The sequence below is a fragment of the Nomascus leucogenys genome, chromosome 16 (genome assembly GCF_006542625.1).
Source record: "Nomascus leucogenys isolate Asia chromosome 16, Asia_NLE_v1, whole genome shotgun sequence".
Classification (NCBI taxonomy): domain Eukaryota; kingdom Metazoa; phylum Chordata; class Mammalia; order Primates; family Hylobatidae; genus Nomascus; species Nomascus leucogenys.
Genome location: NC_044396.1, coordinates 51011385 through 51036613, shown reverse-complemented (window position 1 = coordinate 51036613; position 25229 = coordinate 51011385). Strand labels below are relative to the sequence as shown.

At 41.8% G+C, this 25229-nt stretch overlaps 1 pseudogene; it reads left to right on the top strand.

The window, feature by feature from the left end:
* The window catches only part of LOC105739710, a 35415-nt pseudogene extending 10664 nt beyond the window's left edge, over nucleotides 1-24751 (top strand).
* The last annotated feature ends 478 nt before the right edge of the window (nucleotides 24752-25229 follow it).

The following is a 25229-nucleotide window of genomic DNA, read 5'->3' as shown; positions in this document are numbered from 1 at the left end:
ATCAGCTGTGTGACTCTTGGCATTCATTTGCCTTAGTTTCTCTAGTTAGTTTTTTTGTTGTTGTTCATTTTTTGAGATGGAGTTTTGCTCTTGTTGCCCGGGCTGGAGTGCAATGGCGTGCTCAGTTCACTGCAACCTCTGCCTCTCCGGTTCAAGCAATTCTCTTGCCTCAGCCTCCCAAGTAGCTGGGATTACAGGCATCTGCCACCATGCCTGGCTAATTTTTGTATTCTTAGTAGAGACGGAGTTTCACCATGTTGGCCAGGCTGGTCTCAAACTCCTGACCTCAGGTGATCCACCCACCTTGGCCTCCCAAAGTACTGGGATTACAGGCATGAACCACCATGCCCTGCCTGTTTGTCAAGCTTTGACCTTTGAACTAAAAATCTTTTTCAGCTCAACCCTTGTCCATGTGTGGGAATATTGATTGGAGCTTCTCCCAGTAGTTCATACAGTTGTTAAAGCCCTCCTCATTTATTTTCACCACAGAATCTGTTATCAGGTTTAGAAATTGCTTCTGGTCCATAAAGCCAGTTTTGCAGGGGATTATTTCCAAGTAAAGAATTTGTGCTTCCTTTGGGGAGAATCAGCAACTTATTATAATTTTTTTAATTGGAAAGGTAATACTAGTATTGTAGAATCTTTGGAAAACCAAGAAGAGAAGAAAAGAATGGTGCTTGGTTAATGAGCACTTACTACGTGCCAGATACAGCTCTAAGACTTTCGCTTGTATTAACCTCAAGGCCAAGCCACACAAAGGCCCAGTGCTCTGCAGTGCAGGAACCTAGAAAGGACACTTCAAACTAGTCAAAGGTGGAATAACTATTGAATCTGTCTAGCTATTCCTGAGGGACGAACTAACCATCCAATTGCCAAATCCCCCAACCTTTTAAAGGAGATGCGTAGGTATATTTTAAAGCACAAGCTTTGCAATTGTCTTGTTTTTTCACAGTTTCTTGGGTGTGGCCTTTTTGTGTTCAACCAGCATTCTACAGGTTATTTGCAGTATGCTATAAATCCAGGTATTGATAAGGCAGAGTAAACATTTTCTCCTGGTGAGATGATAGCCTTGCATTGCTTTAGCTTTAGACTTCTCTCTCTCCAGGGGCCAGTGGACTGTGTCTGTGCAGAGACAGTTGGTTTATAGACCGTCAGCTGAAGCAGGGCACAATAGTAAGGTAAGGACAACTGGCACTGTGGAATGCCACAACAATGGCATGCGTGTTGTAGGATGCCAACCTGCTTTTAACACATTCTGACTCATTCCTCCTGTTCTCATCTTCTCTAGGCTCCCCACTGCATACTGAAGTACCCTACAGACAAGCCTGTATTAGTCAAGACTCTTGTTTGCAAGTGACAAAAACCCAACTCTAGCTAGTTTAAGCAATAAAGGGAGTTTAGTGGTCCATGTAACTGAAAAGTCCGTGAGTTGAATAGCTTCAGGCATGCCTAGATCCAGGCACTCAAACCATATCATGAGGATCTCTTTCCCTTCTTTTCATAATATATGGCCTCATTCTCCTCTACTGCAGACAGCTCCCACTCTGTGGCCTGGGAAGGTGGACACTTACAGTTCCAGCTTATGTTATGTTATCATTATAGTTTACAATCCTAGAGCAGGGAAGTATGTCTTTCCTTTCATGTTAATAGCACAAGCTCTGGGACAAGACTGCCTACTTACACAGTCTATCTCTACCACCTAGTTGTATGATCTTAGACAAGTTACTCTATCTTTGCTTCAGTTTCTTTATCTGTAAAGGGGTGATAATAATAGCATTACCTTATCAAATTATATGATAATTAAATGAGATAATGCATCTGAAGCATTTAAACTGCTCCCAGCACAGGGTAAGCACTCAATAAACGCTAGTAGTAGGAGAAGACCTTCCATAGAAGAGTTGGCTCAGCTTGTGCCATATGCCTATCTCTGGATTAATCACTGTAGGTTAGGGAATAAGGGAATCTGACTGGCCAGATCTGAGACATATTCCCACTCTTTTGCACTGGGAGGGCAATGCCCAAACCACACTGAATCACAGAAAAGTTATTCCCAAAGGAAGGACTGTTGGGCAGACAAATAACACTATAGGGCCAACACATGGTCCAACCCTGACCAAGACAGGTAGCCTCAGCTCTGCCCTCTAGTATGATTTGAAATAAAGTTGGATTGCCAGCATGATCTCACATTCAGAGATTGAGCCACAGGCCTAATGTAGCCCTGAAGTGGAAGTATCATCTCATCACCCTCATTCTGTCAGAACTGCGCCCATCTAGATGTCTTGATTCTAGCTTGATCTGCTTGGTTATCCTGCCTAGAACTCCTGGCTCTGCATAGGGCTAGGACACACTATAAACTTCATTTTGCCTGGCTGTGGCCTTTACACAGCCTAGTCTGTATTCGGGCCCCATGCCTCTGCAGTTCTGACTGTCATCCACACAACCACCCACCACTGCTGCCTGGAACTTCTCAGTACCTTGCCTTGCCTACTGGTTTGGGGCCAGCTGGTACCATAGCACACCTAAGCTTGCTGTGTCCTAACATACCACGCCATAGCTATCCTGGAGACAGTTTCCTCTACCCTGCCCTAACTTCCTCTTTTGTTGCCCCAAATCCCAATGTGCTTTGGCCCCATTTTAAGAAGATCTGGCTATGCCTGGTTCTTATTCAAAAACCTCTTCCCATTTCCCTGTCCATATTACTGCATTATAGATGTGTGTGTGCGTGTGCGTGTGTGTGTGTGTGTGTGTGTGGTGTGTGTGTGTGTGTGCATTTTGTGTATTGTTTTACTTTCTCTTGAAGATAGCATTATTTTCAATGTCTTAGCCCAGGGCACTAATATGGGGGCATCACAGGGTGTGATAAACTTGAGTGTCCATCAGTGGCATGTTGGGTAGAATGGAAAGTTCCATATTCCATATGTTTGCATTAATAGACAACTAGTTCCGTAGCTGACTAATAAATTACATTTCCAGGTCAATGAATAGGTTTTTATTTCACAATGAATGATTCCCCAAATACGAGAACTTCTAAAGAGCAGATAAAAGCAGCTGCAAATGTGATCTAGGAATAAATATCATGAAAGGAAACCCAAGCAGCCTGCAGAGTTCCAGCTGCTCTCCCCCAACCCTTATCAGCGTTCTAATGGTCAGGCGCAATTTGAAGTTAGAAGGCACATTTCCAACAGCTTTTGTCCTTATATGTGGTTCTTGAAATAGTGCAGATATTCTGGTTCCTATCAAAATAGTAGTCACTGTCTCCAAAATTATTCCCTTCCTTCTTATCCTCACTTCTCCCCCTGGCCCCTCTTTGGCATCTGCATCTTCCATCCTGATACTCAAGATGACAAATCCTGATTATGAGGAGGCTCTGATGCTACATACTTTAATATGAGCTGAGCAGAGCCAAGTTTAGACTGTGATTTATGTGATCATTCAACTCACTAGGGCAAACAAGGGTTTCTTAATCCCATACCTTTAATCCTTGCCTCCTCCAAACCACATTTCCATCTTATTGTTGCAGCTGCAGCGGGTTCCTTGAAACTAAACTGCAGTTTTCCAGGGATGGTAATTCCATCTTCCCGAGCTGATTCAAAGATTAAACAGAGTGCTTTAGAGATTGCATTCACAGCAAGCAGCAAAGGCAATCAAAAAGTGGTGTTTGGGCCAACAACAATACAACTTTCTGATGAAAAAAGGGGGCTGAAAAAATCTTTAAAATTAGAGGGGTTTGAATGAGTTTTTTTTCTTGACATTGAAGGCTATGGAGCTGCCTCCTATACTATAAAGTCCTAAGGATTTGGCATCTCTATTACCTCAAAACCTGCATCCCTCAGGTAAATGAGTGAGTGAGACATACAGTACAGAAAACAGTTTCTCTCCAGTTCTGCTGCCAATCTGCTCCATGATCGTGGGAGAGCTAAGGAACTTGTTGCAGAATAGTCATGTATCTCTCTTTAGATTTTCAGTAATTGTCTTTTCCTGCCTTGTGATGCAACAAGTCTGGATGCCTTATTTTGCAGTTTTTACTTGAAATGTGAGCAGTCACTATCAATAAGCCAGGCAGAAAAATCAGAATTGTTGAGCCAACAGAAGGATCAAAAATTTCTTATGGGTTTTCAGGAGAATAATGGCAGCCCTGCGCATAGAGAGAAGTAGCATTGAGTCTGATGAGTGACTTTGGGAGCAGATGAGCCCCAAAGCACCCATTCTGTCTGGTCAATCTGACCTTCTTGTGGCTACTTTTGAGAAAGTTTTGGACGTTAACATCATTCTCATTACCGGATGACATTTCAGAGGAAACCTAGCTTTGAATCATTGGTGTGTTTTTCTCCTTTGTCCCTCATCATTTCAAAATCAGAGGATTTTGTCCTCTTCCGTCTTGTTGGTACCATACTGTGCCTTACACCAGCAACAATTCTGAGGCATTTTATGGGCACAGTGTCCAGGCTCCATTCTCCTATGAGAAGAGAAAGAGAGGTTCATCCTCATTCCTCTGAACTCTCACCGCCTCTCATTGCACCTTCTGCTTTCCGCAGACCTAGCTTCTAATACTGAGTTTACCTCCTTTTAATTGTTTGGTGGTGAGCCAGTAAATTAAACTGTGCCTCAGGTTTGTTCCTCAGTTCTGGCTTTTTACAAGGACTGTTGCCTATGTGGTATGACTTAAGATTGTCATTCTCAAATATAAACCCACTTCCATGCCCAAAATTCAGTCTGTAGTGATCATTCCTTGGGCTAGTCCCTCTTTTGTTTTGATTTAAAGAATCCTGGGAAGAAATCCATTGGTTCCTTACGAGGTTGATGCAAGATGAGAATAGTGGTTTCAGGAGCCATCTGGGCCTTTGAAAGAGGGAAAGTATGCATAAAGAAGAAAAAGGAGCCCATAGAAATAAACTGTACTGACTTCACAACTCTACCCAGGGCTGTGTGCTTACACAACCTTGTCATTTCTTTTTCCTGTGTACATAAAGCCTTTATATAACCAGTTAGGGTAAGCAAAAACTCAATTTAGCAGAGAAACAGAAGCAGATAATGTTTATTTATTGACAAGGGAAGCAATCAGCCTTTGTTCACAAACTTATTAAACAGACAAGGTTGTCCCTGCTGTCTAAACTGCAGTGTGAAGAAACAAGAAGGCAGAGGCCTGCCAAGGATGGATAACAGCCTCCACAAAATTTTCAGGGGCAAAAACGGAATCTTTGTCTTCATGCTTCTCTGCTTTCTTCAAATGGACTCTCTGAACCTGCAAACCTCCATGAGCTCAAGAAGGCCCGACAACTCTTTCAGGGTACAATGGCTGGTTTTAGTGCTATGGTTTTTCTTTTCTTTTTAATATGAATCTAAACAAATTCCACAGGGGGAAAAAATAAAAAGAACTGACTGGCTCAACATAAAACCATTGATATGGTCCCAAATTCTCTCCCATCATTGTCAACACACACACACACACACACACACACACACATTTTTGCAAAACTGTAACCTGCATATACACAGAGTTTTATGTTCTGGTTTTTTACTTCACTTTATTCCATATACACATTTCCATGACTTGGGGGGTACCCCAGACTTCAGCACTTTTAATAGCTAAAGAGTATTCCATCTTATTTATATCTCTGGTTGAGTGACCATTCACCCTTGTACTGTGGGCTTCTGGGTTGTTCTAGCCTAGGGAGACTCCATCGTTCTGTGCTTAAGGAAATGCCCGTGGGGTTTCTCAGGCCATGGTCACAAGTAGTGCTAGTGTTTAGGTTTATTTGTTTGTTTTCATGATTTCTTCTGTCACAGTTTTCATTTTATGTTTGCATGAGGATGTTATTTCTGGATTTTGTTGCTTTAAAAAAATATCATATTCATCTTTGCCAACTATCAATACATTTGTTCTGAAATGCAATCAAGGCCTACTCTAAAAAGCAAACAATACAAGTGTTGCCACCTATTGATGGAAATTTTATTACTCTTGTTTCACTGGAGCTCTGATGAAGAACAGTGTGAAAGGAAAAAAGAAACTTTATTATAATTCCCACAGACTCAATCCCCAGACTTATTAACATAATATTTGCATTATTACTGTTCTTTTTGTTATTTCAGACCTTCTTCTAACATGGGTCATTGACTGTAAGCGAGTATACATTTTCCTTCATTACAATTTGCATTAGATATATTTAAAACCTTTCCATTTGATCAAGGCTCCACATTTCTTTTTAATTTAAAAGTTTCAAACATCAGACATTTTGAAACCCCATGGATGGTATATACCCTAGTGCTCCACATGAAACGATGTCAGCCAACAGCCAGAGTTTGACAATCCTCAGTGGAACCAATTTTAACTAATGTCAAAGAAGAAAAAATAGTTTCCATATTTCATAAAAAGGGTTTGCTAATAAACATAATAGAGGAAATAGAGGAAGTAACTTTTCTTAAAGCTTCAAGAATGAATATGTGCGCATTAAGAAAATAAGCAAACAGCATGCACTTTGATAAACCATAATTTATATAAATCAAAGGACAAGAGCCAAGAATTATAATAGTTTGCAACCAATGCCTTATAAATACTATAGTTTAAATATGCAAGCAAATAATAAATTCTAAGAACAGCCCTCACTCAGCGATCAGCAATGCCTTGTATATAATAGAAGGGCGATAAATAAACTTCTGAATCCCTTTTTGTTTCCTGTTTTGTTTGTTCATTCATTTAATAATATTTGAGCTCTTACTATGTACCAGGTTCTGAGCTAGGTGTGCAGGAATAACAAGCTGAATAAAACACCATCGCTATCCATGTATCTAATGTGGAAGTAAGAAAAGTCCCAGTTATGAAATATTCAAATGCAGGTAATAGAAAATAAAATGAGACTAATTGTGACTCAAACATTACTGATGTTCCTGTTATCTCACTTAACAAGAAGGCTGGAGGTAGGTGGTTGCAGAGATGATTCAGTGACTCTGTGAAGCCCAATAACCCAGAATATTTTTGTTTCTCCTCTACAATCCTTAGGTGTTGCATTTTCCTCTTCATGCTTGTCACTACTGGTTGCAAGATGACTGTCACAGTGTCTGGCTTTACAGTCCACATTCACAGCAAGAATAAGGAAGAAAGGGCAATGCCAGAAAGTGATTTTATTTGAGTTTTTTTCTTTTTTTAATCAGAAAACAAAATATCTCTCCCAGAAATATGCCATCAGTTTCCCTCTTACGCCTTATTGGCCAGAACTCGCTATCCCTAGCTGCAAGGGTGCTTTCCAACCTCTGTAGTGAGAAGGAGAAAGGAGACAGAAATGACTGTGGATAGGCCGGGCATGGTGGCTTATGCCTGTAATCCCAGCATTTTGGAAGGCCGAGGTGGGTGGGTCACTTGAGGCTAGGAGTTCGAGACCAGCCTGGCCAACATGGCAAAACTCCATCTCTACTAAAAAATACAAAAAATTAACCAGGCTTGGTGGTGCGCACCTGTAGTCCCAGCTGCTTGGGAGGCTGAGGCAGGAGAATCGCTTGAACCCAGGAGGTGGGGGTTGCAGTGAGCCGAAATCATGCCACTGCACTCCAACCTGGGTGATAGAGTGAGACTGTCTCAAAATACAAAAAAATAAAATAAGAAAAAGGAAAAAGAAAAGAAAGAAATGGCTGTGGATACCCAGCTAACAAAGTTTGCCACAAGGGACCCAGTGTAGTATGAAATGCCTCCAGGCCATTATAGGCTGTAACAACTTGAACATTAAAGATTCAACATATTTGCATGCAAAGGTGATCTGGCTGTGACATCTGTCAACTTATTGACCGCCAGGATTAATTCAGCTGATCTGGCTGGCTAGGCAGGCGTCCCCTTCCTCCCTCAGCACTCCATGTGCATCTCTCCCGAAGCTGTGCACTCAGTCAAAGTGGATGACCATCTCCGACAGGAGGACCGGCCTTTGGTGAAGGGTACAGAGTAGCTGAGCTCCCCTGCTCAGCTCCCCTGACAAGCTCCAGACAAGCTCTCAAGATTCAACATATTCATTCATGCAGTAGAGTTTTTTTTTTTTTTTGAAGGTTTTCTCTGGGCCAGACCCTGAAGATAGAGCAGTGAGTAAGATAGACATAACTCCTTCCCTCGAAGAACTTAAAGTCTAAAAGGGGAAATAGATAGTAGACAGATAATTACACTAAAATATTGTGAGCATATCATCACCAGATACTAATGACCTCCACCAGGATTTCACCCCAAATCCATTTGCACCAGGCTGATCTGCAGCTTAGAAACCCAGAAAAGATCTTATCAACTAAATAGATCTAGGGATTCTTTTAACTAGATACACCCACCCAACCACTCAACCAACCAACCAACTTATTTCAAGGGTGTATTTCAAACAGAGGTATTACAATTAGGCTTTTTTGTAGTTTCCCAGGTATGCCTGTAAGAAGCAGTTTTTGTGCTAATTTGCCTCCTCCCAGCTCTTTGCACTGTGTTAAGAACCTGGACCCTGACAAGGCAGGTCAAACACTGTCTTAGGGTGAGGTTGTAACCTTCTGCTGTTCTAACTTCAGCCTCTTGCCCTGCTTCTCCAGGGGCTGGAGGATGCTGCCAGCAGTGAGCATGGCTGTAGGCCAGCACAGGAGCGTGGGGGGCTTGCAAACTGCACATGGGTAACATTTGGACAAACTAGAGCTTCTGGAAAAATCAAAGAACAAAGCCCCAGCCCTGAGAAAAACCTACAATGGACTCCGCCAGGTCCAAACAACGGCTGCGCCACTTGTGGCAACATAAAAGACCAACATCCCGGCCATGAGTAATGTGCTCTTGGCAGCTGTTAAAAGGGGCCTAAAACCCCACTGGCTCCCAGACCCAGCCGGACGGGCCAGGTGCAGGCTGACAGGAGAGCTGTGTTGATTCTAAAGGCCAGAGATGTTATTTTGAGGTTTGACTGTTTATGTCTCATTACTGCTAATTTCCATGAGTTTGCAGGCCTCGTTCTGTCAACTCTATCCCCTGGTGGAGAAATCTATCTACACATGAAGACTATTCACTAACCTACCCCAACCCCCCATTTTTTTTTTTGTGATGAGAATCGTTTCTGGGAATACAACAATCTACATGTGGAAGTTTCTTAAGCAATTTCAGTTTGGGTTTGTGGGTCCCTCTCCTCTGAAGTTCTCTCACTTGGTATGAGCAGGGCTGGCCTGGGACACATTTAAACCACGTTGTAGCCTTCTAGTTCCCCTCCTCTCAGGAAGCTTGTAACTATTGATACAGTGGCCTGTGCAAACACATGAAAATATTAGCTTTCTTTTATGCAGTTAGAAAATGAAATGGAAAAAGATTGGATTCATAAGGCAAAAGAATATATAACACGTGGGATTAAATTTGACAAGAAATGTGCAGGGGACAAAAGGCTCCTTCCTTCTCCCCCCAATATTTTTGTGTATTCCCCATGCAGTCCTTTGACTGTGTGGGTCCTCATCCCACAGAGCCCCTTCCTGGTCCCCAGTCCTACCTTCCGCTGCTCCTGACTAAGACTTTTCTTAGCTTTTTTATTATGGAAAATTCTAAACATATACAAAGTAAATTCAATAGTATAATGAACACTCATGTACCCATCTCATTCTGCCATCTCTATATTATCTATACCTCCACTCTTCCATTGTGTTATTATTTTTCTTAAGAGTTGTTTAAGGTAAAATTTATGTTTTACATTGAAATATTCAGCTCTTGGGCTCTTAGCGGTCCAAGTTTGACAAATGAATACATCACCCATGTAACTTCCTCCCTATCACAACATAGAATTTCCCCCTGATTCCTTCATGCACCTTCCCAGTCAATCCCCCCCAGGCAACCATTGTTCTGATTTTTTTTTTTAAACCTCAGATTTATTGTTATTTTTTGGCCTGTTTTAGAACTGACAGCGGTTTTTCTGATTTGTGTCCTATCTCTGAACTCTACTCTTAGTTTCCTAACACGAGAGCTGGCTTATCTACTAAGACAACACACTCATTTGTGGGTAGGTGCTAATGGATAGATGTATTACCTCTCTCAAGTCAGACCTTGGCATTTCACAGAGGTCTTTGGAGATAGAGACATTAGCCTCAAAGGGTCCCTCTTCTAAAGTGAGATCTTGTGGCAGGCTGTGGTAAGGGAGGCATATGAGGGGGCCCCTCAACTCTTATCCCCTGGGGCATGTTGGATATGGTACAGTATGTATGGGAGAATATAGGGTTCATAAACTGTTACACAGGCAGATCTTGCTTGCGAAATCTTGGCTTATGAACACTCTCTACTTCCTTGCCTTATTACAAGGTGTCATTCTCACTGTTTTGAGCCCATCTCCCTTAGCCAGCTCCCCTAACCCTTTCTTCTGCTTGGCCATGACATTGCTATTGCCTCTTACTCTCAGGCCAGTCCTGATGTGGCTCACAGAGGTGCCAGGACCCCTCCTCATGTTCTGATTGTCAAATTCTCTGCTATGGCATGAATTTGGACATTGGAGAGTAACACCTTACACAAAGGTTTAGATTTTCTTTTTTATAGTTTTGTTTTTGTTATTGTTTGTCTTTTTGAGACAAGGTCTCACTCTGTCGCCCAGGCTACAGTGTAGTGGTGCAATCACGACTCACTGCAGTCTTGACCTCCTAGGCTCAAGCGATCCTCTCGCCTCGGCCTTCTGAGCTGAGAACACAGGTTCATGCCACCACCACAACTAATTTTTTATGTTTTGTAGAGTCGGGGTCTTGTTATGTTGCTCAGGCTGGTCTCAAACTCCTAGGCTCAAGCAGTCCTCCTGCCTAAGCCTCACAAAGTGCTGGGATTACAGGGATAAGACACCACACCCAACCTTCTTTTCTACAGCTAATAAATACTAAGTTGTATTCTCTGAGCTACCTTTTCAGGTAGTTCTGGATCTCAGCAGAGAGGAAAGAATATTTGTTAAGCATCTATTATGCTCCAGGCTCTTAATCAGTCTCTAGGATAAGTTAGCAGCAAGATATATCCCAAATACCTGACTTTTGCAAGTCATCAGCAGGGCTTTGACCCTCCAGCTAAACTAGGGCTTCACAGAGGGAGACTTGATAACATCATTATTATTATAGCTACAATATGTTGGGCACCCACTATCGAGCAAGCACTTCATACACGTTATCTCTTCTAGTGCTTTTGAAGGCAGACATTTTAGTCTTCACAGAAAAAGGGGGAGGGAATAAACATTGATTGATTTGCAATTCACATCTCAGCCTATGAAGTAGGCATTATTATTATCCCCTCTTAAAGACTGAATGAGATAATACATGTAAGGTCTTTAGAACAATGTCTGCCCTATAGAAAGCACTACATAAACACTTACCTTTATTGTTATTAGGTAATTCACTTGCTCAAAGTTGCATTGCTAGAAAGGAGTAGAGAATGGGTCTTGAGCTGTTGGTTTTTTCCCTCCCACACTCCCCAGAGATGGCTTCGAAGTCTTGGGACCCAGAAGACATAGCACTAACCTTGAGCTCAGTTCTTGGTGTTTGGCAGGGTGTTGGTGGAATCTGCAATTTACAGTGAAATAGGAGAGGTTTCTTCCAAGATGGATGATGTCTTAGCTTGTTTGGGTTGCTATAACAGAATACCATAGACTGGATAGCTTATGAACAACAGAAATTTATTTTCTCATGGTTCTAGAGGCTGGGCTATTCGAGATGAAGGAGCTGCCAGATCCAGTGTCTGATGAGGGCCTCTTCCTGGTCCTTGCATGTCCTCAAATGACAAATAGTGCAAATGAGCTCTCTGAGGTTTCTTTTAAAAGTGTGCTAATCCCATTCCTAAGGGGTCCACCCTCATGATCAAAGGCTAACCTCCAAATACAATCATCAAACTGGGGGCTAGGATTTAAAGATATGAAATTTTGGGGGTCACAAACGTTCAATCCATTACAGATGAGAAGCCCACCTCTGGATTCTGCTCCCTGGAATGCAACCTGCATTACTGTCCTCTTTAAAAAGGTTATGCTGGTACATCTGCCATTTGCTCAGAGCCCTGGTCAATTAGATGACTGTTAGATCACATATTTATCTAAGACATTATGTCTGTAGGAAATCAATGAATATCAATATTTATTAAGTGCCTATTGTGTGTCAAGGCAATTAAACAGGAACATGTGCATTTCAGCAGATTTCCAGAATAATCCTTACCATGACCTAGATGCACTGGTTTCCATCTGCTTTCTGACTTCATCCTCTGTCCCTCTCCCTTGCTCATTGTGCTCCAAGAACACAGGCTGTCTTTCTAGTCCATTGACACATCAATCTCATGCCCAACTCAGAACCTGCATGAAGAAGTGCAGATGCTCTTCTCAGAATAGAATGCTCCTCCTCCACATCTGTTCATGACTGGCTCTTTCCCATTGCTCAGGACTCAGCTCCCAAATCCCCATCAAAAAGGACTGACTAACCTAGAACCACTCCCATCTCCACCCTGTTTTTTGTTTTGTTTTGTTTTGTTTTTTAACTACTTTGCTCTGTTTATTTCCTACTTAGAACTATTCCCAAACTAAAAATATCTTACAATTACTTAGGAAGCTGCACGAGGGGGAGACATCTTAGTCTGATGATTTAATGCTGTATTCCCAGAGCCTAGAACAGTGATCTCAGTATTTGTTGAATGCATGATGAATAACAATAATAATAATAACTTAGGTAATGTATTGCTGCCACTCATGGTCATGTGGTCCTCTCAATAACCAGTGGAGACAGGGAGGGCAATTATATTTATAGTGCAGGAAGAGAAACTAAGTCTCAGTTGTGAAGACTGTAGACACAGTGCTTATTCCGTTTTCCTTCTTAAGCTTTTTGGCATCCTTCACTGCATGTCCAGCACTACGCTAGAAGCTGAAGTGGTTTTTTGTTTATTTGTTTGTTTGTTTGCTTGCTTGTTTTGAAGTGGAGTCTTGCTGTGTCACCCAGGCTAGAGTGCGGTGGTGTGATCTCAGCTCACTGCAACTTCCGCGTCCTGGGTTCAAGCAATTCTCCTGTTTCAGCCTCCCAAGTAGCTGGGATTACAGGTGCCTGCCACCATGTCTGGCTAATTTTTGTATTTTTAATAGAGACGGGGTTTCACCATGTTGGCCAGGCTGGTCTCGAACTCCTGACCTCAAGTGATCCACTCTCCTCGGTTTCCCAAATTTCTGGGATTACAGGCGTGAGCCACCACGACTAGCCAGTTTTTGTATTTTTTTAAACAGGGGGTTTTAACACTCCCTTTCTTTTGAGGACACTTGCTCTCCTTAGCTTTTGCAGGGTTATGCCACAGGAGGAAAAAAAAATGCATTTGAGACAGTGAATAAAGGCTTCTTGTAGCATCTCCAGCAGAAGTTGGTGAATCTGCTACTGCTTTGTAGGTCTTTGAAACAGGAGGAATTTTCTTCTGCCTTTCATAGTTTCTGGAAAAGCTATCCTAAAATAGACAGGTAAAATGATATTGGTCACTAGTAAAGAAAATATGAGTTAACCATGTTGGCATAAAAAGGAAGGGAGAAACTTCTTTTGGATAAGAACTTGATGTGTGTGGAGGGGCGGAGGATGGATATTTTCTCTGAGTGGTGGGTGCCCTGTGTGACAGAGTGATGAACACGTCTTATCTGGGGAAAATTTTTGTAAGACTCCATTTTAAAAATCACATGCACACACACACACACACACACACACACACACACACACACACACACATCAATCAATCAGCATTATTATTTGCATTTCAAAAAGATTTCTTAAATGATAAAACAATTATGTTAATATCCAAATAAAAACTTTTGAGTATATTAAGTACTATACCAGGCACTTTTACAGTTTCCTATTCAATCTTCAAAACCATAATATTAGGGTTCTTTAGAGGACAGAACTATATATATATAGGAAAGTTTATTAAGTATTAACTCACGTGATCACAAGGTCCCACAATAGGCCATCTGCAGGCTGAGGAGCAAGGAGAGCCAGCCCAAGTCCCAAAACTGAAGAACTTGGAGTCCGATGTTCGAGGGCAGGAAGCATCCAGCATGAGAGAAAGATAGAGTCCGGGAGGTTAGGCCAGTCTCTCTTTTTATATTCTAGCCGTGCTGGCAGCTGATTAGATTGTGTCCACCCAGATTAAGGGTGGGTCTGCCATTCCCAGCCCACTGACTCAAATGTTTATCTCCTTTGGCAACACTCTCACAGACACGCCCAGGATCAATACTTTGTATCTTTCAATCCAATCAAGTTATCACTTAGTATTAATCATCACTACCACCCTTTCCTTTGAGGTGGGTGTCTAATCTACAGTTTTAGAGAAGAAACCAAAGCTCAGAGACAGTGCTTAAGGATCTTGCCCAAAGCTGCACAGTAAGTAGCAGAAATGAATTTGGACCTAAATCCAGTGTTCTTTTTACATTTACATTTTTAAAACGTAGTCCTGGATACTTGTCCTACAACACATAAAATTTGATTCTGTTTAGTGAAAGATGTATTTGTCTTCAATTTTTCAGGAATTTTTCCTTCAATCAACCACTGTTTATTGTCCTTGTGTCATATCCATCTTTCAGGCACATATTCAGCGTATCAGCACGTTTAGCTCTTACATGCCCCCAAGCATGTGGGGCTGGCTCCACCATCCTGTTTTGAGGACCCATGTTTAGAAATCCATTCTGCTTAAAGACAGACGAAGACAGTTGAGGGGACGGAAAACAATCCAGTACAATTAACATGTCAATAGCTGCAACATGAAACCCAGTGTTGAGCAATTTGGGCCTGTGTGAACAAACAACTGAAATAATATCAAGCCCCTTATTTTAAGAGCGAAGTGTGTGTGTGTAGGCATGTGCTTACACACAAGTGTAGCTTACAGGTTTTTCATTTTTTTTTTTTTAAGACAAGGTCTTGCTGTGTTGCCCAAGCTGGAAGGCAATGGCACAATCACAACTCACAGCAGCCTCAACCTCCTAGGCTCAAGTGAGCAATCCTCCCACCTTAGCCTCTAATTTTTGTATTTTTTGTAGAGACGAGGTATTGCCATGTTGCCTAGGCTGGTTTCAAACTCCTCAAGGGATCTGCCTGCCTCACCTCCCACAGTGTTGTGGTTACAGGTGTAAGCCACCACGCCTGGCTGTTTTTTTTTAATATATTTTTTATCTTTATAGATTTAGGCAGTACAAGTGCAGATTTGTTACATGGACATATTGCATAGTGATAAAGTCGGGTTTTTTTTTTTTTTTGAATTGGCTTTAACTGAATAATCAATCACTGCAATAAATTTCACCTTAATTTATTGGATTACCATAAGAATGTTTGGATAGAAACAAACTAAAGTACCATAGGATCTTAAGGCAGTTCCCACCTGATAAATCCAGCCTCTGTGTTTTTGAGATGAGAAAATAGAGGCCAAAAGAGGCTTAAGGGTCTCAAGGTCTCTCAGTAAAGAGAGATCCCAGGTATCTCAGCCTGTGGCTGCCAGAGGCAATTGCCTTGGAGAACTCTGTTCTCACTCCTGGACTTCTGGTTGCTCCTAAGCAGAAATATTCATTTGTGCCTGGTGTAGAAGATTATTTTCCTCAGGTTCAGTCACATTGCAGTGTGGAAAGGGATTTAGTTTAATACCTGAGTGGGCAAATGTGCTGCAACAAGTTTGTATACTGAAATACCTATGTGAAAATCTTCTTACCTGGCATCTCCTTGGCGGCATTCAGGCGCATGTGGACACCTTGTCCCAAGGAGTCTGGATGAAGGCCAGGAGTCTTGCACAGCAAGTGTGTGTGTTGAACCAACATTTCTGGTTATGACTCTCCAGGGACTCTTCTTTGAAGATTATGCAACTCCAGCTAAGAGGATGGGCTTTCCTTACCAGCTTTGCACAATGAGTTAACTTTTAAAAAACAAACAACAGCTCCTCTACCCTCTTTTAGAGAAGTTTTTATTTCTCTGTTTCTGGCTAAGTAGTGTTTAGAGAAGGGAGAGAGAATTCTGTTAGACATGACAATGTTTTTCTAATTTTTGTTTTAATTTGCAAGTCATTTTTAATTTGTGGAATTTGAAAGAAGCATAAATCAAGTGAAAATATTATTGCACATTTTAAAAAAAAGAAAGCTCTTATTTGTTTTTCAAAATACAACAGGTTCCTCTGCTTAATGATTTTTTTTTTGGCCATTTATGTGAACCCCTAATTTTTAAAATCAATTTAGTTTCAAAAATAGCCAAAACGGGCTGTGTGTGGTGGCTCACGCCTGTAATCCCAGCTATTCAGGAGGCTGTGGCACAAGAATTGCTTGAACCCAGGAGGTGGAGGCTGCATGAGGTGAGATCATGCCACTGCACTCCAGCCTAGGGGACAGAGTGAGACTCTGTCCCAAACAAACAAACAAACCACAACAAGTGAGACTTTGTCACAAAAAAAAAACAAAAAAAAACCCCACAACCAGTCAAAACTATTTCTTAGGATCATATGGCCCTAGTTACCTGGCTGAAGTTTTTACCATTTATTATTGTTTCAGGTGGGTTAGGATTATTCATTTCCCTTGGTCTTATAGTTCTGTATGGAAGACTTCTTTTCTTAAAGTAACATCCCTGGTCTCTCTTTACCCCCGCTACCTCTGGTGTTTGGGCATAAGGACTGGGCATGCGTGACTCAGCCTCTTGGACTCCACTTCCCTGTTAGCTTGGCTGCCTGCAGAGAGTATGTTTTTTAGTCTGTTCTCTGCATAGTGTTGTTAATGGGGCATGTTCCATCACTGTGAAGAGAGCCTGTGGCTTTCCAACTCTTCCTGTGACCAAGCAGACAAGTTTAATTTGGGGCAAAATGTAAGCCACTGATTTAAAACCATGTTCTCCAATCCAGCTTTACCAGCGATCAAGATAAAGTTTTTTTCTTTCATTTGTTGTTGTTGTTGTTGTTGTTGAGATGCAGTCTCACTCTGTCACCCAGGCTGGAGTGCAGTGGCACGATCTCGGCTCACTGCCACCTCCTCCTCCAGGGATCAAGCAATTCTCCTGCCTCAGCCTCTGAGTAGCTGGGATTACAGGTGTGTGCCACCACATCGGGCTAATTTTTGTATTTTTAGTAGAGACAAGGTTTTGCCATGTTGATCAGGCTCGTCTTGAACTCCTGACCTCATGTGATCTGCCTGCCTCTGCCTCCCAAAGTTCTGGAATTACAGGTATGAGCCACGGTGCCCGGCCCAAGATAAAGTTTTGATCATCAACTGTCTGACTCTTGTGTCTATCTCTCACTTGGTCTTAAACTCAGGTGAGGAAAAGGGGCTTAGTTCTGTAAAACCTCAACACATATAATGTTGTATAGACAAATTCTTAATGTTTTTCTATAACCTAATTATTTGCACTGGAAGTAATCTATTTTGGTCAATATTTCAAGGGTAGAAAGCACTACTATGGAAACTGTAACAAATTTGAATCATTTAGGAATAAGCTTTGTTTATTTTTTATTTTATTAGTTTTCATTTTTTAAAAAATTCCCATTATGTACAATTAGAAAAATAGAAAAAAAGTAGGATAAATTATTATAAGGCCCCCCTTCAAAATATACTAAAACCACTGTTTTGGTGTATTTCCATTAAGAATATTTTCTGTGGTGTACATGGTGGCTCATGCCTGTAATCCCAGCACTTTGGGAGGCCAAGGCAGGTAGATCACTTGAGGCCAGGAGTTCGAGACCAGCCTGGCCAACACGGTGAAATCCCGTCTCTACTAAAAATACAGAAATTAGCCAGGCATGGTGGCGTGTGCCTGTGATACCAGCTACTTGGGAGGCTGAGGCACAAGAATCACTTGAATCTGGGGGCAGAGGTTGCAGTGAGCCAATATCATGCCACTGCACTACAGCCTGGGTAACAGAGCAAGACCCTCTCTCCAAAATAAATAAATAAATAAATAAATAAATAAAAACAATATTTATATGAGTAACACATCCTTGTGGCTGCATTAGTAATTTTGTAAGGGAGGCTGCTGATATATTATTGATCACGGCAAAAACAGAATCTTGACTTAACAGTTAGTTGTGGTCTACCTAATTTATCTATACATAAAGAGCTTTTTAAATTTAGAACTTGAGGAAGACAATAATTTGTTGAGAATGACCAATCTGCTCATTGTGAAAAGAACTAGAGTTTGCTTACAAGATTACATGCAACAAACTACAAAAAATGAACAGTGACATCTGACTCCAGACCCTAGTTCTTCCTCATAAAGAACTAGTGGTAACCTTTTTCCAGCATGTGTTTCTTCCAGCAGTCCACAAAACTGCTTGTGGCCTGCTGCCTTGCTATGTATGGACCTCACCAGAAGCCATGTGATGTGTCAGCTCTGTTTCCCTTGCTAAGTGCAATGGCTGACCACTAAGCTCGCTGGAGTGGGCTATTCACCTATGCTCTCCTTGGGGTTGTAATCTCTCTGCCCAGTCAGTTTTCTCTTGAGCACTGTAACCGTGGGAGGGACGTGTTTAACACCTTTCAGTGGAAAGACTCATTTCCTCTGGAGTCTAAGTTGAAGAAGGATATTCTCACAGGCAGGTCGTAGACTGTGTTAAACACTTCCTTTTTGATGTCATTTAACACCGCAATCTCCTACAACCCAGCAGTAATGCACAGGGACTAATGTCATCCAGTAACGCGCGCTACATGGGCTTTATTTTAAAACGCAGTTGTAAATTATGTAATGTACCACATATATCCAATAAAAGACAGGATTTTCGTAAAAATATTCCTCAGAAAAGAGTCACCATATGTTCAAGTCCTTACAAAGCTGATCATACTATAGAGGGTTTCTTCTCAATATTTTGTTTTGAATAACAACTTATTGTTTAGGGAAGACATGTTAGTTTGAAAAAAACTTCAGCCAATGTTAGTTCTTCACGTTTATTGAGGTCATCTGCTGGAATATTTAAAAGTTACTAAAAAACTTAATATGGAGTCAATAATTAATCCTGAGGTTATTACTACACAACTTTAAGTGCTGGTTACATTTATAAAGTAAGTTTTAAAAAATTACTTTAAAAAGTATAAGTGGTTATATTAATACATACTTATGTGGCAAATGAGAAAAATTATATATCCTACAAGTCAATAAAAAAGACAAATGATCCACTTAAAAATGGGCAAAGGATCTGAATAGACATTTCTCCAAGAAAGCTATACAAGAGACCAATAAACACATGAAGAGATGCTTAGCATTATAAGTCACAGAAGGACAAATCAAAACTACAGTAAGATACTACTTCATACCCACTAGGTTGGCTGGAAACAAAAAGTCAGATAACCACGAATGTTGGTGAGGATGTGGAGAAATCAGAATTCTCATACACTACTAGTGGGAATGTAAAATGGTGCAGCTGCTTTGAAAAAAAGTCTGGCAGTTCCTCAAATGATTAAACATAGTATTACCATATTCTACTCCAGGTATATGCCCAAGCAAAATGAAAACCTATGTCCACATAGAAATAGGTACATGAACGTTTATAGCAACTTTATTCATAATAGCCAAAAGCTGGAAACAACCCAAATGTTTATCAACTGATGAATGGATAAACAAGACGTTGTATATTTATACAGTGGAATATTATTTGGCTATAGAAAGAAATGAAGTACTGATATACGCTACAACATGGATAACCCTTGAATATATCATGCCAAGTGAAAGAAGCCAGTCACAAAGGACCACATAATATATGATTCAATTCGTATAAAAGTCCAGAACAGGGAACTCTATAGATCAGAAATTAGATCACAGGTTACTTGGGCCTGGGGGAGGGGATGGGTAGATAAGGAGGTGGTAGTTAAAGGTTACGGAGATTTCTTTTTGAAGTGATGAAAATGTTTTAAAGCTGACTGTGGTGATGGTTACATATATCTGTGAATATACTAAAAAACATTGGATTGTACACTTTACATTTGTGAGTTGTGTGGTATGTGAATTCTATCTCAAAAATTCAACATCTGTTGATAAAATATGATTATCCACTGAAGAAAAGGTCAAATATCCTAATAGTTTATAACTGGTTGGTTGTAGCTTATAATAAAAATTCCAGGGCCAGGAGCCTATATAAAATAAAAAGTAGTATATCACAAATAAGATAAAACAAAACTAAGTTTTTCTTTTTGTTATTGTTTGAGACAGAGTCTCACTCTGTTGCCCAGGCTAGAGTGCAGTGGTGTGATCTCAGCTCACTGAAGCATCCATTTCCTGGGTTCAAGCAATTCTCCTGCCTCAGCCACCTGACCTGAATAGCTGGGATTACAGGCACGCACCACCATGCCTGGCTAATTTTTGTATTTTTAGTAGAGACAGGGTTTCACCATGTTGGCCAGGCTGGTCTTGAACTCCTGACCTCAAGTGATCTGCCCACTTCGGCCTCCCAAAGTGCTGGGATAACAGACATGAGCCACCTCTCCCAGCCTTGTTTTTTTTTTTTTTTTTTGAGACGAAGTCTCTCTCTTGTCCCCCAGGCTGGAGTGCAATGGCATTATCTCGGCTCACTGCAACTTCCACCTCTCGGGTTCAAGGGGTTCTCCTGCCTCAACCTCCTGAGTAGCTGGGATTACAGGTGCCTGCCACCACCGCTGGCTAATTTTTGTGTTTTTAGTAGAGACAGGGTTTCACCATGTTGGCCAGTCTGGTCTTGAACTGACCTCAGGTGATCCGCCCGCCTCAGCCTCCCAAAGTGCTGGGACTACAGGCGTGAACCACCACGCCCGGCCATTTTTGTTTTGAGACAAGGTCTTGGTCTGTTGCCCAGGATGGAGTGCAATGGTGTAATGATAGCTCACTGGAGCCTCAAACTCCCGGGCTCAATTGATCCTCCCACTTTGGCCTCCCGAAGTGTTGAGATTACAGGCATGAGCCATCACGCCCACCCAAAAAGAAAACTAAGTAATACCTAGACATTAGGTCACTCTTGATGGATGTTAGGAAACCAACTCATTATTCTGAAAACTAATAAAGAGAAGGAATCACACATTTATCTTGCCTTTCCTGAAGACTGCACCTTAGGATAATCAAAAGTTGATAAGAGAACATTTTTCCTTAGAGAAGTATTCTAGCTAATAAATGAAGAAGAAATGATAGAATCAGAGTATCACCATTTTGCACCTTTTCTGAAATAGTGAATCTAGGTAGTGATGATTAATGGCTATAATAACACCAAAAGAAAAACAACCAACCAATTAGCCTCTTGATGAAAGTGCTAAGAAATATTCTTGCCAATAAATAGAATGTGAATGTGATAAAGTCTCTAGAGCCACCTACTATTTCCCAGGAGATAAAGGGGAGTAGAGGAACATGTTACGAGACACCACAGGAATGCAGTCAGCAAAATTCCAGATGTGGGAAACTCTAAAGGGCCGATCAACACATGAATTACATGCAAGGAAAAAAGAGCCAGAGGAAGGAGGACACCCACAGATTAAAAGATAAAAAACATATCAACTAAACACAAGGTATGGATGGACCTAGTCTGGATCCTGATTTAAACAAGTTTATGACACAAATGGGGAAATCTGAACACTTGCTACATGTTTAATGATGTGAAGACATTATTAATTTTTAGGTACTATAATGCTATTGCAGTTATATTTCTCAAAAAGAGCTTTCTCTTAGGGATACATATTGAAATATTTTTGGGTTGAAATGATAAGATGTCTGGGATTTGCTTAAAAACAATTCAGGAAGGATGGCATGGAGGATTATGAACAAAACATTGGCCATGAGTTGATAGTTGTTGAGGTTATTTTTTTGTTTGTTTGTTTGTTTGTTTGTTTTGAGATGGAGTCTCGCCCTGTCACCCAGGCTGGAGTGCAGTGGCGCAATCTTGGCTCACTGTAACTTCTGCCTCCCAGGTTCAAGAGATTCTCCTGCCTCAGCCTCCTGAGTAGCTGGGACTACAGGTGGTGCCACCATGCCTGGCTAATTTTTTTTGTATTTTTAGTAAAGACAGGGTTTCACCGTGTTATCTAGAATGGTCTCGATCTCCTGAACTTGTGACCCGCCAGCCTTAGCCTCCCAAAGTGCTGTGATTACAGCCATAAGCCACTGCGCCTGACCTTTTTTGAGATTTCTATATACTTCAATTTGTGTTTGAAATTTTCTGTAATAAATTTTGTTTTTTGGTTGCTTTTGAGACAGGATCTTGCTCTGTCACCCAGGCTGGAGTGCAGCGGCACAATCATGGCTCACTGTAGCCTCCAAATCCTGGGCTCAAGCAATTATCTCACCTCAGCCTCTGGAATAGCTGGGACTACAGATGCATACCACCATGCCTGGCTAATTTTTTTTTTTTGGTAGAGATGGGGTTATCCCTGTGTTGCTCAGGCTGGTCTTGAACTCCTGATCTCAACGGATCCTCCCTCCTTAGTCTCCCAAAATGCTGGGATTACAGGCGTGAGCCACCACACCCAGCCTGTAATAAATTTTTTGTTTTCAAGAAAAAAGTACTATGTGGCAAATAGTTTGGATAGAAGTGAAGATGAAGTGGTCAGGAAAATTGGTAGAGAACATCTCTTTAGAGATGATGGAAGACACTGACATGAAACATGCCTTTAAAAAGTTTGAATAAAATGTTTTCATGAAATGTGTGAGTGGGAAAAGGCAATTTTTAAAAATAACATTTTTTAATACTTGTAATTTTGTATATGCATTTTAAACTACATTACCAAGTTAAATATTGTAAGAAGATAGTTAAACATTTCATCTTTGCATCAGTGGCCAAAACGACTTGGCTGTCTGATGAGTGCAGCCCCAGGCTCCAAGTTCCTGACTGCCCTCCTCTGTTGCGGTGGCACTCCTGGAAGGCAGTGGATCTGGAAGCACTGGCGGTCGTGCCGCAGACCACGAGAACTACTACTGAGCAAGTGTGTCCTATCTGACCACGGGGCAGGAGCACAACCACGCTGTGGTGAACAGGGCTGAGGCCTTCCATGCCGTGAAGGCAGCCAACACTTCCAAGTTCTGCCCTCACAGATTTGTTGTAGACCAGCTCAACCATCACAATGTCACCAAGAAACGGCCCTAATTCTGAGCTATAACTCTAGATTTTATAGATCATGGTGCTGCCCTGTTTTTACCTATCCTTGGAACTGAAAAACTGTAGCTTCTATAGAAATGTGAGCCTTTGGACAGGGATCTTATTAAGACTGTTAAATCAATTTTAGCCTAAAGCTGCCTCCTTACATATTTTAATTTTGGCCTAGGTTTCTCCGTGCATCATGAACTATAACAAGTGGAGGTGTAAACAGACTGTAACCCACACGTGTGCCAATCTCTGAGTTTTGACCAATCATATGTAGCCAACTCTTCAAACGGTGTTCAAATAAGGCAAACGCTGAGCTGTAACCAATCTGGCTGTTTCTGTACCTCACTTCCATTTTCTGCACATCGCTTTCCTTTTTCTGTCCATAAATCTCCTTCCACCATGTGGCTGCGCTGGATTCTCTGAGCCTACTCTGGCTCCGGATTTGTGAATCATTCGTTGCTCAATTAAACTCTTTTAAAATTTTTTTTTTTTTTTTGAGACGGAGTCTCGCTCTGTCGCCCAGGCTGGAGTGCAGTGGCGCAATCTCGGCTCACTGCAAGCTATTCGGCTGAAGTTTTTCTTTTATCAAGACAAACGATTTTGCAGGGTTCTCTCTGACGCAGGAACTACCTCCGCCGCGGCCACCCGGAGGTGCTTGTCCGGGTGGTGAAGCTGTTCATCGGAAACCTGCCCCAGGAGGCCACAGAGCAGGAGATCCGCTCTCTTTTCAAGCAGTAGGGAAGGTGCTGAAATGTGACATCATTAAGAACTACGGCTTTGTACACGTAGAACAGAAGACGGCGGCTGACGATACCATACACAACCTGCATCATTACAAGCTTCATGGGGTGAACATCAACGTGGAAGCCAGCAAGAATAAGAGCAAAGCGTCAACCAAGTTACACGTGGGTAACATCAGTCCCACTTGTACCAACCAAGAGCTTCGAGCCCAGTTTGAGAAGTATGGTCCAGTCATTGAATGTGACATCGTGAAAGATTATGTCTTCATACACTTCATACACGTGGAGTGGTCAGAGGATGCAGTGAGACCATCAGGGGCCTTGACAACACAGAGTTCCAAGGCAAGATAATGCATGTGCAGTTGTCCACAAGCCCGGCTTCGGACTGCCCCTGGAATGGGAGACCAGTGTGGCTGCTATCAGTGTAAGAAAGAAGGTCACTGGTCCAAAGAGTGCCCGGTAGATCGTACGGGTCGTGTGGCAGACTTTACTGAGCAGTATAATGAACAGTATGGAGCAGTTCACACGCCTTACACCATGGGCTATGGGGAATCTAGGTATTACAGCGATGCATATGCAGCACTCGACTACTATAAGCGATACTGGGTCTGTCTGCTCTTATGAGGCAGTAGCAGCAGCAGCAGCAGCTTCTGCATATAACTAGGCAGAGCAGACCATGTCCCATCTGCCTCAAGTCCAAAGTACAACTGTGACCAGCCACCTCAACTCTACTTCTGCTAATCCCTACGACAGACACCTATTGCCAAGTTCTCGCACTGCTGCCACTTCAGCTGCTATGGCTGCTGCTCCAGCCTACTGTGGAACGGACAGAAGCCTACCGGGTCATGCTGCAGCCATGCTCCCCACAGTTGGAGAGGGCTACGGTCATGGGCCAGAGAGTGAGTTATCTCAGGCTTCAGCAGCTACACGGAATTCTCTATATGACATGGCCCGGTATGAACAGGAGCAGTATGTGGACCGAGCCTGGTACTCAGCCTTTTAAAAACTGGAGGTAGAATAATTGCGGACTGAACCCTCGGGCTGCGGGCATATATGAGAATTTGCTCCATGCAGTCCCCTTTGCCAGGATGTTTCCATTGCTTCACGTTTCAGTAAACAAAAGGAGTTTGTGACCAACTATGTTTTCTTTCTTAATTTAATTCTTCTAAGTTGACTTTTCTTTCCTCCTGATACTAGTCTCTGTAGCCTTTTTTACTCTGTTCCTTATATTCTCAGCCTCTGAACAGCCCTAGGTAAGGATTATGCTGTCATCCCCCTTTTCCTGTGAAGTGGAACCCCTCTTATCTTGCTTTCCCCAGGAGTTGAATACTTCTCCCTGCCTACCTGCAGCATCTCCTTTCTCTTTAAAATGACGATGTAGTGGCAAGCAGCCTTTTACTCTTCTCTGTTAGTTCTGGACTCTAACATTGAAGTTAATCTTCTGAAATTGCTAGGACCATTGGGGGTTTTGTTGTTGTTTGTTTTTTTTATAGCTGACC